At 44.9% G+C, this 14,169-nt stretch overlaps 1 protein-coding gene across 1 annotated transcript in view; it reads right to left on the bottom strand.

The window, feature by feature from the left end:
• ZMAT4 (zinc finger matrin-type 4) overlaps window positions 1-14,169 on the bottom strand; it is a 436,402-nt gene that overhangs the window by 46,921 nt on the left and 375,312 nt on the right. The gene's annotated exons all lie outside the window — the stretch shown is intronic.

Below are 14,169 nucleotides of genomic sequence, written 5' to 3'. Positions count from 1 at the left end.
TGGATGTCTAAAACGGGAAGACGATCAAATAACTTACATCAGATGGTGAAATTCTATCTTCTCGTTGTGTCGGACCCCGGCCATCTAAAAATCTAACTTTCATTAACTTCAATAAAAATCTAAAAATAAAAATCGATATTAGCGCTGTACTGCATGTGCCGTTAATTACTGCGGCGGCTGCTGAGTATTTAATTAGTGACGGAAATCTCTTCCACTTCTATCTCTCTTCCATCTTCTGCTCGCAAATTATATTTTGCTTTTTAAAGGAAGGAGAAAGAATATTCATCTCAAAAGTCCTTCATGTACTTACACTTTCACACCAGCAACTTAAAATTGAAAAAAAAAAATCGTTCTAAAATGGAATTTTTTGTACTCGCTGTAAAATATATTTTTCTCTCCATTGAGAGACACAGGAAGTAGTATACAGCCGTGGCCAAAAGTTTTGAGAAGGACACAAATATATAAATTTTTACAAAAATCTGCCGTTTCATTTTTTGTGATGGCAATTTGCATATACAGTGGAACTTCGGATTGCGATTAACGCGATCAATGACGTCACACGTCCAGCCCCGCCCCACCCCCCCCCTACAGTTAAGAAACACACATGAGGTCACGCTTAACCCCTACAGTGCCCCCTAGTGGTTAACTCCTAAACTGCAATTGTAATTTTCACAGTAAACAATGCATTTTTATAGCACTTTTTGCTGTGAAAATGACAATGGTCCCAAAAATGTGTCAAAATTGTCCGCCATAATGTCGCAGTCATGAAAAAAAATCGCTGATCGCCGCCATTAGTAGTAAAAAAAGAATAATTAATTAAAATGCAATAATACTATCCCCCTATTTTGTAAACGCTATAAATTTTGCGCAAACCAATCGATAAACGCTTATTGCGATATTTTTTTTTACCAAAAATAGGTAGAAGAATTTGTATCGGCCTAAACTGAGGGAAAAAAATATGTTTTTTTTTATATATTTTTGGGGGATATTTATTATAGCAAAAAGTAAAAAATATAGAATTTTTTTCAAAATTGTCGCTCTATTTTTGTTTATAGCGCAAAAAATAAAAACCGCAGAGGTGATCAAATACCACCAAAAGAAAGCTCTATTTGTGGGAAAAAAAGGACGCCAATTTTGTCTAAGAGCCACGTCGCACGACCGCGCAATCGTCGGTTAAAGCGATGCAGTGCCGAATCGCAAAAAGGGGCAAGGTCATTAACCTGCATAATGGTCCGGGTCTTAAGTGGTTAATGGTAATTGTACAGTGAGCGCCCCTGTACCCACCTTCTTATATTCATAAAAGAAAAAATCAAACACTAGTAACTGTATTTTCTTAATATGATTGTGCTCAGCTCAACAGCCTAGTGGTCTGTGCTTCAACCTTGAAAGATGCAGGCCTTGAAAGACTCATGGGTTCAAATCCCACAGAGGAAAAGACTCATGGGTTCAAATCCCACAGAGGAAAAGACTCATGGGTTCAAATCCCACAGAGGAAAAGACTCATGGGTTCAAATCCCACAGAGGAAAAGACTCATGGGTTCTAATCCCACAGAGGAAAAGACTCATGGGTTCAAACTAGGGATGCACCGAAATGGAAATTTCAGAACCGAAACGAAACCGAAATAAAAAAAAAATTCAGTCCGAAACCGAAACCGAAAATTACTTTTCTTTGTTTTCCCCCTATTTAAATTTTTTTTTCAATAATTGTATGTATTACATGATGGTCACAGTGGCTGCGTGTGATGGGCACAGTGGCAACGTGTGTTGGCACAGTGGCTGCGTTGGATGGGCACAGTGGCTGCGTTGGATGGGCATAGTGGTGACGTGAGTTGGCACAGTGGTGACGTGTGATGGGCAGTGGCTGCGTTTGATGGGCACAGTGGGGACGTGTGTTGGCACAGTTGCTGCATGTGATGGGCACAGTGGCTGCGTTTGATGGGCACAGTGGCTGCGTTGGATGGGCACAGTGGTGACGTGCGTTGGCACAGTGGTGACGTGTGATGGGCAGTGGCTGCGTTTGATGGGCACAGTGGGGACGTGTGTTGGCACAGTTGCTGCATGTGATGGGCACAGTGGCTGCGTTGGATGGGCACAGGGGCTGCGTTGGATGGGCACAGTGGTGACGTGTGATGGGCAGTGGCTGTGTTTGATGGGCACAGTGGGGACGTGTTGGCACAGTGGCTGCGTTTGATGGGCACAGTGGCTGCGTTTGATGGGCACAGTGGCTGCATGTGATGGCACAGTGAGGCTGCAATTGATGTTTTTTTTGGTAGTCAGAGAAGGCAAGCATGGCTCAATAACACAAAAACGTTTTTTAAAAAAAAAAACTTTGTGTGTTATTGAGCCATGCTTGCCTTCTCTGACTACCAAAAAAACATCAATTGCAGCCTCACTGAGCCACTGTGAAAAAATGGCAGATAACATTTTTTTTTTTTATCTGCCATTTTTTCATTAAGAAAGTGCTGGTCAGTATTAAGTTAACCACTCCCCCCCAATCCAGCCATTTCGTTTGTTAACTTTTAACAGGTTCTGTTCTGCTTACTTGTTTTAGCAGCACAGCTCCCTCCCTGCCCACATGCAGCGCTCCGAGTTCTCCATCGCCTCCGGGCGTGACGTCAGCGCGGCTCACGCCGCTGGACTGAACCAAGAGACTCCCCCATAGGAGGGGGAGTGAAGAGGGGAGTAAAAAAAACTGAAAATTGGGCTAGGAAGAGCGCTCGCGGCAGTCGGCACACAATATGTACAGTGCCACTGCCGCTGCCCGCGCTCTGTACTGCTCTGGCGGCCGCGGCTACATTTTTACAAGAACCTGCCACCCCTCCTATACGCAATGGTACCGCCCACGGAGGGCGGTCATTATCGGCAATTTTAAATGTATTTCGGCATGTCCCCCAAATTGCTATTTTCGGCCGATATGTATCGGCCACCGATATATCGGTGCATCCCTAGTTCAAACCCCACAGAGGAAAAGACTCATGGGTTCAAACCCCACAGAGGAAAAGACTCATGGGTTCTAATCCCACAGAGGAAAAGACTCGTGGGTTCTAATCCCACAGAGGAAAAGATTCGTGGGTTCTAATCCCACAGAGGAAAAGACTCGTGGGTTCAAATCCCACAGAGGAAAAGACTCATGGGTTCAAATCCCACAGAGGAAAAGACTCATGGGTTCAAATCCCACAGAGGAAAAGACTCATGGGTTCAAATCCCACAGAGGAAAAGACTCATGGGTTCAAATCCCACAGAGGAAAAGACTCATGGGTTCAAATCCCACAGAGGAAAAGACTCATGGGTTCAAATCCCACAGAGGAAAAGACTCATGGGTTCAAATCCCACAGAGGAAAAGACTCATGGGTTCAAATCCCACAGAGGAAAAGACTCATGGGTTCAAATCCCACAGAGGAAAAGACTCGTGGGTTCAAATCCCACAGAGGAAAAGACTTGTGGGTTCAAATCCCACAGAGGAAAAGACTCATGGGTTCTGATCCCACAGAGGAAAAGACTCATGGGTTCAAATCCCACAGAGGAAAAGACTCATGGGTTCAAATCCCACAGAGGAAAAGACTCATGGGTTCTAATCCCACAGAGGAAAAGACTCATGGGTTCTAATCCCACACAGAGAGAGAGAGAGAGACTTGTAAAGCGCAACACATGCAAACTGAATCGCCTCTGGGCGCTGTATCCATTTCATGGGTAAGGAACCCCTTGACCTCAGAAGAGATGGGTTTTAATCTTTCTCCTGAAGGCCAAGTGGTCTGACTTAAGTCGGATGGTAGTTGGTAGTGCATTCCACAGGCGAGGTCCCTGGACTGCAAATCTTCGATCCCCTTTGGACTTGTATCTGGCCGTGGGTATCTGGAGGAGGTTTTGATTGGTGGATCGCAGAATGCGATTGGGGTTATGGGCTTTTATTTTTTCGCATAGATATTGGGGGGCGTTGCCTTGAATACACTTATGTATTAGGCAGAGTGCCTTGAAAGTGATTGTCTTTTACCGGCAACCAATGAAGGGATCTCAGTGAAGGTGAGATTGATTCCCATGTTTTTTTCCCAGTCACTAGTCGAGCGGCCGTATTTTGAACGACTTGCAGACGAGTGATTTGGTATTTGGGGAGTCCTAGATAAAGGGCATTTGCGTAGTCGAGTCTGGAATTGATGATTGTTCCCACCACGACTGCAATGTCCTCTTTCGGGATAAAGGGCGTGAGTCTGCGTAGTAGGCGCAGCAGATGGTGGGATCCGCTGACTACTGACCCTATTTGTGCATCCATTGTCATGTAGGTGTCGAAAATGACTCTGAGACAGAGGAAAAGACTCATGGGTTCTAATCCCACAGAGGAAAAGACTCATGGGTTCAAATCCCACAGAGGAAAAGACTCATGGGTTCAAATCCCACAGATGGATTCTGAAAGCTTGCATTGTACTCAGCAGAATATGCTGAAAATAGGCAAATGCCAATTAGCCAATGCACATCAGTTTGCGGTTAAATTCCAAAAATCACACACTAGTTACCAAAAATATGTAGCACAATACATATTGGCCTATGTAAATACCACCAAGGAAAAAAAGCACATCAATTATTATTTAGGCACAGTGTTGCACAACTGCGCAATTGTCCGTTTTATATAATGCAGTGCCGTAAAAATATTTAAAAAAATGGATACAAGTCAGGTATTTGTATTAAAATGTAATTATTAGCTACAGTTGGAAACTCTTTGGCAAGTTCCAAGAAAAATGATTCAGCGCTTCAGTGCCGAGCCTTGTCCTGGTGCCAGTGGCGGCCACATCTCGTATTCCCAACCACAGGTTCTATAAACTGTAGTGACAGCTTTGAGCATTACTGCAGCGTCTAGTATATTAAAATTAATCATGGCGATCATTATCGCATCAGTGTAACTTTTTTATTCAATTTGCAATAGCACCTTCTATGATGCCTCTCGCAGTCAAAAGTAATGGAGAAAGATTATTGCGCTCCCTTCCAAGTTATTGAATTTTGTTTCACTCAAGGGCAGAGATGCCAAAAGGGTACCATCAATCCCCCCACTCTTCACTCCCCAGGGATGCCCTCTCCAAGATTGTAATGAGCTGTCAGCGGTGTAGACAGATCTCACAGCCTTGGGTCACGATCGCTCTCGTACCTTGCACTGCCATGCGAAATAGATCAAACCCATATTACTCTTACGGAAAAGGCGGCGTTGTAGACATTGACGGTGAAATTGCAGGCCATATTTGTTCTACCGAGGTATGATAAAGAACAGTTATAGCTTGTTCTTTCTGTGCCGATCCTGGTTGCTGGGAGATAAGAGAGATCTCAACGGCCCGGGGGCAGAGCGTGCAGAAAGTTCTATTTAGAATCTGCTGTCAGGAGATTGTCTGCAAGAAATATCGGGCCGTGTGCATGAACTCTATGTGGTCTAATGGGAGACGGAGCTGTTTACCATCTTCAATTCACAGGTTGTGTATATAAAATATCAAAGCCTAGTGTGTCAGATTGGTTGCACATTCTGAGGAGACTTGTATAAGAATCTGGTCTCCCGAGAACCCAACTAACCTTTTCATCCAGCCATACTTCTGCAGCGTTAAAGGTGCCGGAACTACACATGTTCACAAAGAACAAGACTGAGATTGGTGTGGATCTCTAAAAATAGTTCATGCTTTTTACAGCACATGAATGACATTTGCGGAACATCAAAAATAAAATGGTAAGAAAATAAAGATCTGGTACCAGTGGCGTAACTCTAATCTTTGGTACCCCGGTGCAAGAAACCATAAAGAGACCCCAGGCCAGGGTCCTTCCCTCTGAGCCCGGTTGTGGAACACAAAGGTCTGAGCTGTCCACTCAGCTGTTGGGTAATTGCCAACTCCTATCTCTACACAGTGACTCACCTGTTGATCCTGCTCATCAGTCCTGCCATCCAGCTCAGACGATCTCTGCCTTCGCCTTGGTCAACATCACAGAGACGATCTCCTGCGTTCCTGTTAAATACTTGCTTGGCTGACATCCCTTCTGGCTCCTGATCCTGCTTGCTGTTCTACTAAGTTTTTCTCTGGCTCCCTGACGTTTGGCTTGTCTGACTATCCGATCCGGTTCCTTAACGCTGGCTATGTTTTGACTACGCTTACTCTGTTTATCTTTTTATTATTATTATTAAACAAGTGTGATTTAACTGTACTTCTGTCTCGGTCTGTTTCATGGTTTCTGAGAGGGCCCAGTCGCAAGTGTGACCTTGGTAGTTCCTTCACTGGTGTCAGTAGTTTTTTATATTTGTTGTTATATTTGTTATTTATTTTTAAATATTGTTTTTTTTCCTAAATTTTTTAGGAGCCCCATCAGGGGGGGGGGGGGGGTTTGGTGAGATATCAGGGGTCTAAACAGACCTCTGATGTCTCACATTTGAGACAGAGAAAGGAGATTGAGGAAACAGTCCTCACTGTTTGATAGAGGAAATTCCGATCGTCTGTATGCAATTCCGGCTCATCGTAGTGTTGTACGTCACCGCGTTCTTGACTTTTGTGTGACCGTGTGTATGCAACACAAGTTTGAGCCAAAATTCCGTCGGAAAAAAATCCACGGTTTTCTTGTCGGAATTTCCGATCGTGTGTACGTGGCAATAAACTAGAAAATAACAATTCTATAAAAGTGTGTAAATCATAGCCCCGGCCACTTTCCATAATTCTTCATAAAACGGTATGTTCTCCCTTAGCGGGTTATTTATATGCGACACGTTCAATTTTGATATGGAAAATGGAAGTATTTTCCTTTCTGTTCTATTTAATTTACTTCCGTTCAAGTTAATTCAGTATTTCTATCCGCTCTTTCCTCAAACGGTGATAAGGAGGAAATAATAAAATCCATCATTCATACGGTCGCACAATACGCGGAACCTCTCGTAGGTTGTTGGGTTCTTATCAGGATGGCCCAGGAGCGGCAGAGCGTAGCGGCGAGGTGATTATATCCCGGCTTCAGGGGTTAGGTCTCTTTCCATCATGAACGTCTCTATTACCTTCTTCTGCAGAGCAAAACTAGAACAATTCTGGGGAAATTCCTTCCGAAAATGCTGCCACTGTATGGAAATTACAGAATAATGTCTCCAGCCAATCAACGAATGTGGTTATCTCAAGCATACATCGCATAGAAGGATCGCCAGACCCGATGGTAAAGGAGTCCAAATGACTTTCGCCGACAAAGCCATTTGCACACATGTTTAAAAAAAATATTTTAGGCCTAAAGATTACACACAACCCTCGAATATTGGCCCGGATTCAAAGAGCAATTGCGCCTGCGTAACCATAGTTACGCAGCGCAATTGCTTACTTGCGCCGGCGTAACGAATGCTCCTGATTCAGGAACCTCGTTACGCCGACTGCAGCCTAAGATATGCGTGGCATAAGGCTCTTATGCCCGCATATCTTAGGCTGCATTCTTGCGATGGCCGCTAGGTGGCGTTCCCGTTGTGCTCAGCGTATAGTATGCAAATTGCATACTAACGCAGATTCACAACGTTACGCGAGCCCTGCGTACGCAGTTTACGTACGGCAGTTTTCGCGTAAGGCTGCCCCTGCTATTAGCAGGGGCAGCCAATGTTACGTATACCTGTCGTTCCCGCATCGCGAAATTAAAAATTTACGTAGTTTGCGTGAGTGAATCGTGAATGGCGCTGGACGCCGTTCACTTTGAAGCAAATGATGTCCTTGCGACGTCATTTACTGCAATGCACGTCGGGAAAGTTTCCCGACGGAGCATGCGCCTAATTTAAAGGATTCCCGCCCCCTGCGGGATCATTTAAATTGCGCGCGCTTACGCCGGGCATTTTGCCGGAGCGCCCACGCAATTTACGGAGCTACTGCTCCGTGAATCGCGGGTAGCGCAGAAAATTTGCGGGGGCGCAGGGCAAAAACGGTGCCCTGCGCCTACGTAAAAAAAAGCGCAGATGTTACTGAATCTACCCCATTATATATTTTCTGAAAGAAGATACCCTACAGCAGGGATAGGCAACTATAAACGCTTCATGACCAGTAGTGTATTTAGGTTTTGTGCTGCCCTAGGCCTGACTAAACTCGTGCACCCTCTACTTTAAATATGCCCCACCCCTTCCTGTTTAGGCCACACCCCATCTCTGTTTAAGACCTGCCCTGACATTTTTGAGTGGGGACACTAGTTCTGAGGGCCTGGGGGGCAATGGATTCCCTTAATTTGCATAGATTTCCTCTCACTTCCTGTTTGGCTATGGGGCAGGAAGTGAAGGGAAATCTCTGCAATGGGACAGGGATGGTAAAAAAATAAACTGACAGGGGCTCTAACCCCCCCTTACTAAAAAGTGTTGCCTACTTTAAGCACAAATTTCTGATCATTTTATTGAGAGGACTAAGAAGATATAACCATGCCAATGGTGCAGCAGAAAACATAGAGCACAGTGAGGAAGCTTTGTGTTCCAGGATGATAGGACAGTCAAAATTAGAAGCAGGCTTGCGTTACACCAACAGTGTAGCGCAAGCCGGCGGGGACTCTTTCCGTGCTGCCCCCCTGCAAAGTGCTGCCCTAGGCCTGGGCCTTATTGGCCTAGGCCAGGATACAGCGTTGTTCCTGACTGCTGCACACATCGCGATATAGGTCGGCAGAAGGGCACGGGCAGGCGAACGGGTGTACCTGTATGTCCCTTTGAATTTGCCCCCTAGCAGGCACGCACCCGGCCCGCGACTCGGGAATGTGCCCACGGGTCCCGCAAACTATGCTCGCTGGCGGCCTGCGATTGCGGTGAGGAGAGGCAGAACGGGGAGATGCCTATGTAAACAAGGCTTTTGCCCTGTTCTACCTAGCAACATGACAGGGATCTACTGCTCCCTGTCATCAAGAGCAGCGACCGCTGTTATGTCAGTGGTAGCCCATCCCCCCCACAGTTAGAATCACTCCCTGGACACACTTAATTGCCCCCCTAGTGGTTAACCCCCTTCCCTGCCAGTGTCATTTACACAGTAATCGTGCATTTTTATAGCTCTGATCGCTGTATAAATGACAATGGTCGCAAAATAGTGTCAAAAGTGTCGGATGTGTCCGCCATAATGTCGCAGTCACGATAAAAAAAAAAATCGCAGATCGCTGCAATTACTAGTAAAAAAAAAATATTAATAGAAATGCCATCAATCTTTCTCCTATGTTGTAGACCAGGAGTGCCCAACCTTTTGAAGAGCGAGGGCCACTTAACCACTTAAGCCCCGGACCAATATGCTGCCTAAAGACCCAAGGGGTTTTTACAGTTCGGGACTGCGTCGCTTTAACAGACAATTGCGCGGTCGTGCGACGTGGCTCCCAAACAAAATTGGCGTCCTTTTTTCCCCACAAATAGAGCTTTCTTTTGGTGGTATTTGATCACCTCTGCGGTTTTAATTTTTTGCGATATAAACAAAAATAGAGCGACAATTTTGAAAAAAATGCAATATTTTTTACTGTAATAAATATCCCCCAAAAACATATATAAAAATGTATTTTTTCCTCAGTTTAGGCCGATACGTATTCTTCTACCTATTTTTGGTAAAAAAAATCGCAATAATCGCTTATCGGTTGGTTTGCGCAAAATTTATAGCGTTTACAAAATAGGGGATTATTTTATTGCATTTTTATTTTTTTTACTACTAATGGCGGCGATCAGTGATTTTTTTCGTGACTACGACATTATGGCGGACACTTCGGACAATTTTGACACATTTTTGGGACCATTGTCATTTTCACAGCAAAAAATGCATTTAAATTGCATTCTTTATTGTGAAAATGACAGTTGCAGTTTGGGAGTTAAACACAGGGGGCGCTGTAACATTTAGGGTTCACTTTGTGTGTGTTTACAACTGTAGGGGGGTGTGGCTGTAGGACTGACATCATCGATCGAGTCTCCCTAATAAAAGGGATCACTCGATCGATGCGCCGCCATAGTGAAGCACGGGGAAGCCGTGTTTACATACGGCTCTCCCCGTTCTTCAGCTCCGGGGAGCGATCGCGACGGGGCGGCTATAAACGCGCCGTCGTCCCGGATCGCTCCCCGAGGCTTACCGATGTACCGGGGGGGGGGGTCCCGATCGGACCCCCGACCCACATCAAAGCAACTTGGTAACTGGTCGCGGGCCACAATGAATGGAGAAAGTGGATGGCATGTCCGTGTCTGCATATGCAGAGCGGACACGGACACAGCCCACTATTTTTTTTATCGGATTGGAGGTAGAACACAAATCTGTCTTCCACTACTTAGAGGTGAATGGAGGGTTCAATTGGACCGTGTGAAAGGGGCCCAAGGCTGCTTTCACTCTTATGCGCTACCGTTGGCTTTCCTGCACTTTGCAATAGACTTCTGTTATATTCTGCAGGTTCGGTGCACTTTCAGAAAGCTCACCAAACTCGCAGGTAATAACAGAAGTCTATTGCCCTGTACACACGATCGGTCAATCCGATGAAAACGGTCTGATGGATTTTTTGACTGATGGTCAGTGGTGCCTACACACCATCGGTTAAAAAAAACGATCGTGTCAGAACGCGGTCACGTAAACCACGTACGACGGCACTATAAAGGGGAAGTTCAAATCCAATGGCGCCACCCTTGGGGCTGCTTTTGCCGATTCCGTGTTACCCCGTGTTAGTAAAAGTTTGGTTAGGGCCAATTCGCGCTTTTCTGTCTGTTACAGCGTGATGAATGTGCTGTCTCCATAACGAACGCTAGTTTTACCAGAACGAGTGCTCCCGTCCCCTAATTTAGTCTGAGCATGCGTGGATTTTTAATATTTAATATTTTTTTATATCGGTTGGGTATCCATCGGTTAATTTTAAAACAAGTTTCACATTTTTTAACGGATGGATAAATAACCGATGGGGCCTACACACGATCGGTTTGGTCTGATGAAAACGGTCCATCAGGTAAACTGCGCTGCACCTGCAGATCAGTTTGAAAGCAGCCCGGTAACCACTGCAGAAACGATATGCCCATATATATATACTGTGGGGTAAATTCAGGTAGGGAGCGCATATTTGTGTGCGTGCGTAACGTATCCTATTTACGCTACGCCTCCGCAACTTTGACAGGCAAGTGCAGTATTCACAAACCAAAGTTGCGGCAGCGTAGCGTAAAAAGGCCGGCGTAAGCCCGCCTAATTCAAATGTGGTAGATGTGGGCGTGTTTTATGTAAATTTATTGTGACCCCACGTAAATGACGCTTTTTCTGAACGGCCGTCCGTAAAAAGTATCCCAGTGCGCATGCTCCAAATTAACCCTCAAAAAGCCAATGCTTTTACGCCCAGCCCTATTCGCGAACGACTTACGCAAACAACGTAATCGACGGAAAATTTGACGCTGGCCTGACGTCCATACTTAACATTGGCTGCGCCTCATATAGCAGGGGTACCTTTACCCCGGAAAAAGCCTTACGTAAACAGCGTATCTGTACTGCGACGGCCCGGTGTACATTCGTGAATAGGCGTATCTAGCTGATTTACATATTCTAGGCGTAAAATCAGCGTACATGCCCCTAGCGGCCAGCGTAAATATGCAGTTAAGATAAGACGGCGTAGGAGACTTACGCTGGTCGTATCTTAGACAAATTCTGGCGTATCTGATTCTATGAATCAGGCGCCAAGATACGACGCCTCAAACTCAGAGATACAACAGCGTATTTGGAGATACGCCATCGTATCTCTTACCTGAATCTGGCCCTCTGATTTTAGTAATAAACTGTCCTTTAATAACAGTATTCTATTCCATCCCAGAGCAGGAGGTCGCGGGTCACTGGTTGGGCACCCCTGTTGTAGACGCTATAACTTTTGCGCAAACCAATCAGTATACACTTATTGCGAATATTTTTTTTTTTTTTTTACCAAAAATATGTAGAAGAATACGTATTGGCCTAAACTGAGGAAAACATTTTATTTATTATTTTATATATATTTTTTGGGGGATATTTATTATAGCAAAAAGTAAAATATATTGATTTTTTTTCAAAATTGTCGCTCTTTTTTTGTTTATAGCGCAAAAAATAAAAACGCAGAGGTGATCAAATACTACCAAATAAAAGCTCTATTTGTGGGGAAAAAGGGACGTAAATTTTGTTTGGGTACAACGCGCAATTGTCAGCTAAAGCGACGCAGTGCAGACTTGCCATTTGCACACACGTTTAAAAAATAATTTTAGGCCTAAAGATTACATACAACCCTCCAAACATTAAATATTTTCTGAAAATAGGGGTAGGCAACTTTAACCACTTTTTTTTTATTCATTAAATTGTATTTTTTCCCCAAAAAACTGTGTTTGCAAAACCGCTACGCAAATACCACGCGATATAAAAAAAAATTCAACAGTCGCCAAGTCTGCTAAAAAAATATAATTTGCACCTACTGTATCTTCGCTCTTTGCGCGGCACAGTTGAAAAGTCCCGATAGCGTACAATACGTCGTCTTTAACCTTCCTGCTAACTTGCGCGGCCCCCATGTAACGTTTTTTTTCCTGATTTATAACCCCACAAATATCATCGGTTTTAATGAGAATGTCATTTTGAGAAATATACGGCCCGGTGTCCGGCCCTCGCCCCCCGCTCTGTGGACGTGCGATAAACAAATCCAGGAAAATTCTGCAGGTTTCCTCTAATGCGACTTTGCCCTTTTTCCTCGCTCCATCAGCCTGTTTTTCGAATATCGTACTTCACCACATTTCGCTGCTCTGTCACTTTTCCAGCTTAACCTCCCAGGTCAACGGCGAGAGAACGATGAGATTTCCTGAGTGCGCATTTCACGGCTGGTGCGTCTGATTGCTGATCCGCAACGTCGTCCGCGGACTGACTTCCTGCAAAACCGCCTTGTTGGTTGAGCCGGTGAAGAAATCTTTAGGTAAATTTCGGAATGACTTCTTCTTATACTGCTGTATTCATAACTGAAGGAGCAGGAAATGTACAGAGTGGGGAATGTTCAGCGATCGTTCGATCGTTCTACGGATAGTATGCAAGTGCTGCCTCTCCAACAGCCCAACTGCAAAGACCATTTTATTTCAGAGGCTGATTCCACCTAAATAAGACCCCTTCACCCCTTAAGGGTAAAACAAATATGAATGCCTAAGCACAATTTTGCAACTTTAACATGTGTTAAGGAATGATACCAAACAGACATGTGCATAGGCATGCGCACAGGGGGCCGGATTCAGAAAACGAGATACGACGGCGTATCTCCTGATACGCCGTTGTATCTCTGAGTGCGGGACGTTGTATCTATGCGCCTGATTCAGAGAATCAGTTACGCATAGATATCCCTAAGATCCGACTGGTGTAAGTGTCTTACACCGTCGTATCTTAGGCTGCATATTCACGCTGGCCGCTAGGTGGCGCTTCCGTATAGTTACGCAAGGAATATGCCAATTAGGCATTTACGCCGATTCAGAAACATACATCCCGCCGGCGCATTTTTTACGTCGTTTACGTTAGGCTTTTTTCGGCGTATAGTTACCCCTGCTATATGAGGCGTAGCTAATGTTAAGTATGGCCGTCGTTCCCGAATAGGGCTGTACGTCATTTACGTTCACGTCGAATCCAATATGTCCTTGCGGCGTACTTTGGAGCAATGCACACTGGGATATTTTATGGACGGCGCCAAAAACACGGGGTCAAGCGAAATTTAAATAAAACAGGCCCCCAACATCCCCATTTGAATTAGGCGGGCTTACGCCGCCACACATAATAACATAACTAAGGGGCAAGTTCTTTCCGAATACAGAACTTGCGCCCAAAGTTACAGCGGCGTAACGTATCGGAGATACGTTACGCCGGAAGAAAGATGCGCTCATATTTATGAATCCGGCCCAGGGTGTACCAGGTGTGCCCAGGCACACCCTAATCGCCCCATGCAGCAAATATTCCGTCAGGGCTGGGAATGCAGGCCTCCCTTTTCTCCGGTCCCACTAGCTGTTGCTGAGGGGATGTTTCCAGGGCCGGATTTGCTCTCCCTGCCACCCCAAGGCCAGGTTCCACAATGCACCCCCCCCCCCCAATCAACGGAGAATGGCAACCGGACGGTACAGGGGCGGCACGGTTAGTTCAAATATTTTGAGTTTTTTTTTTTTTACTTTATCCCTTTTTTTTTTCTTTTTATTATTAGTAGCTTGTGGTTTCATTTTTTCTAAGTTTTTGTGTAATTTTCTTATTATTTTGAATATTA

Source organism: Rana temporaria, chromosome 8 (genome assembly GCF_905171775.1).
Source record: "Rana temporaria chromosome 8, aRanTem1.1, whole genome shotgun sequence".
Lineage (NCBI taxonomy): Eukaryota > Metazoa > Chordata > Amphibia > Anura > Ranidae > Rana > Rana temporaria.
The sequence above is the reverse complement of the archived record's forward strand: the minus strand, read 5'-3'. Positions and strand labels throughout refer to the sequence as shown.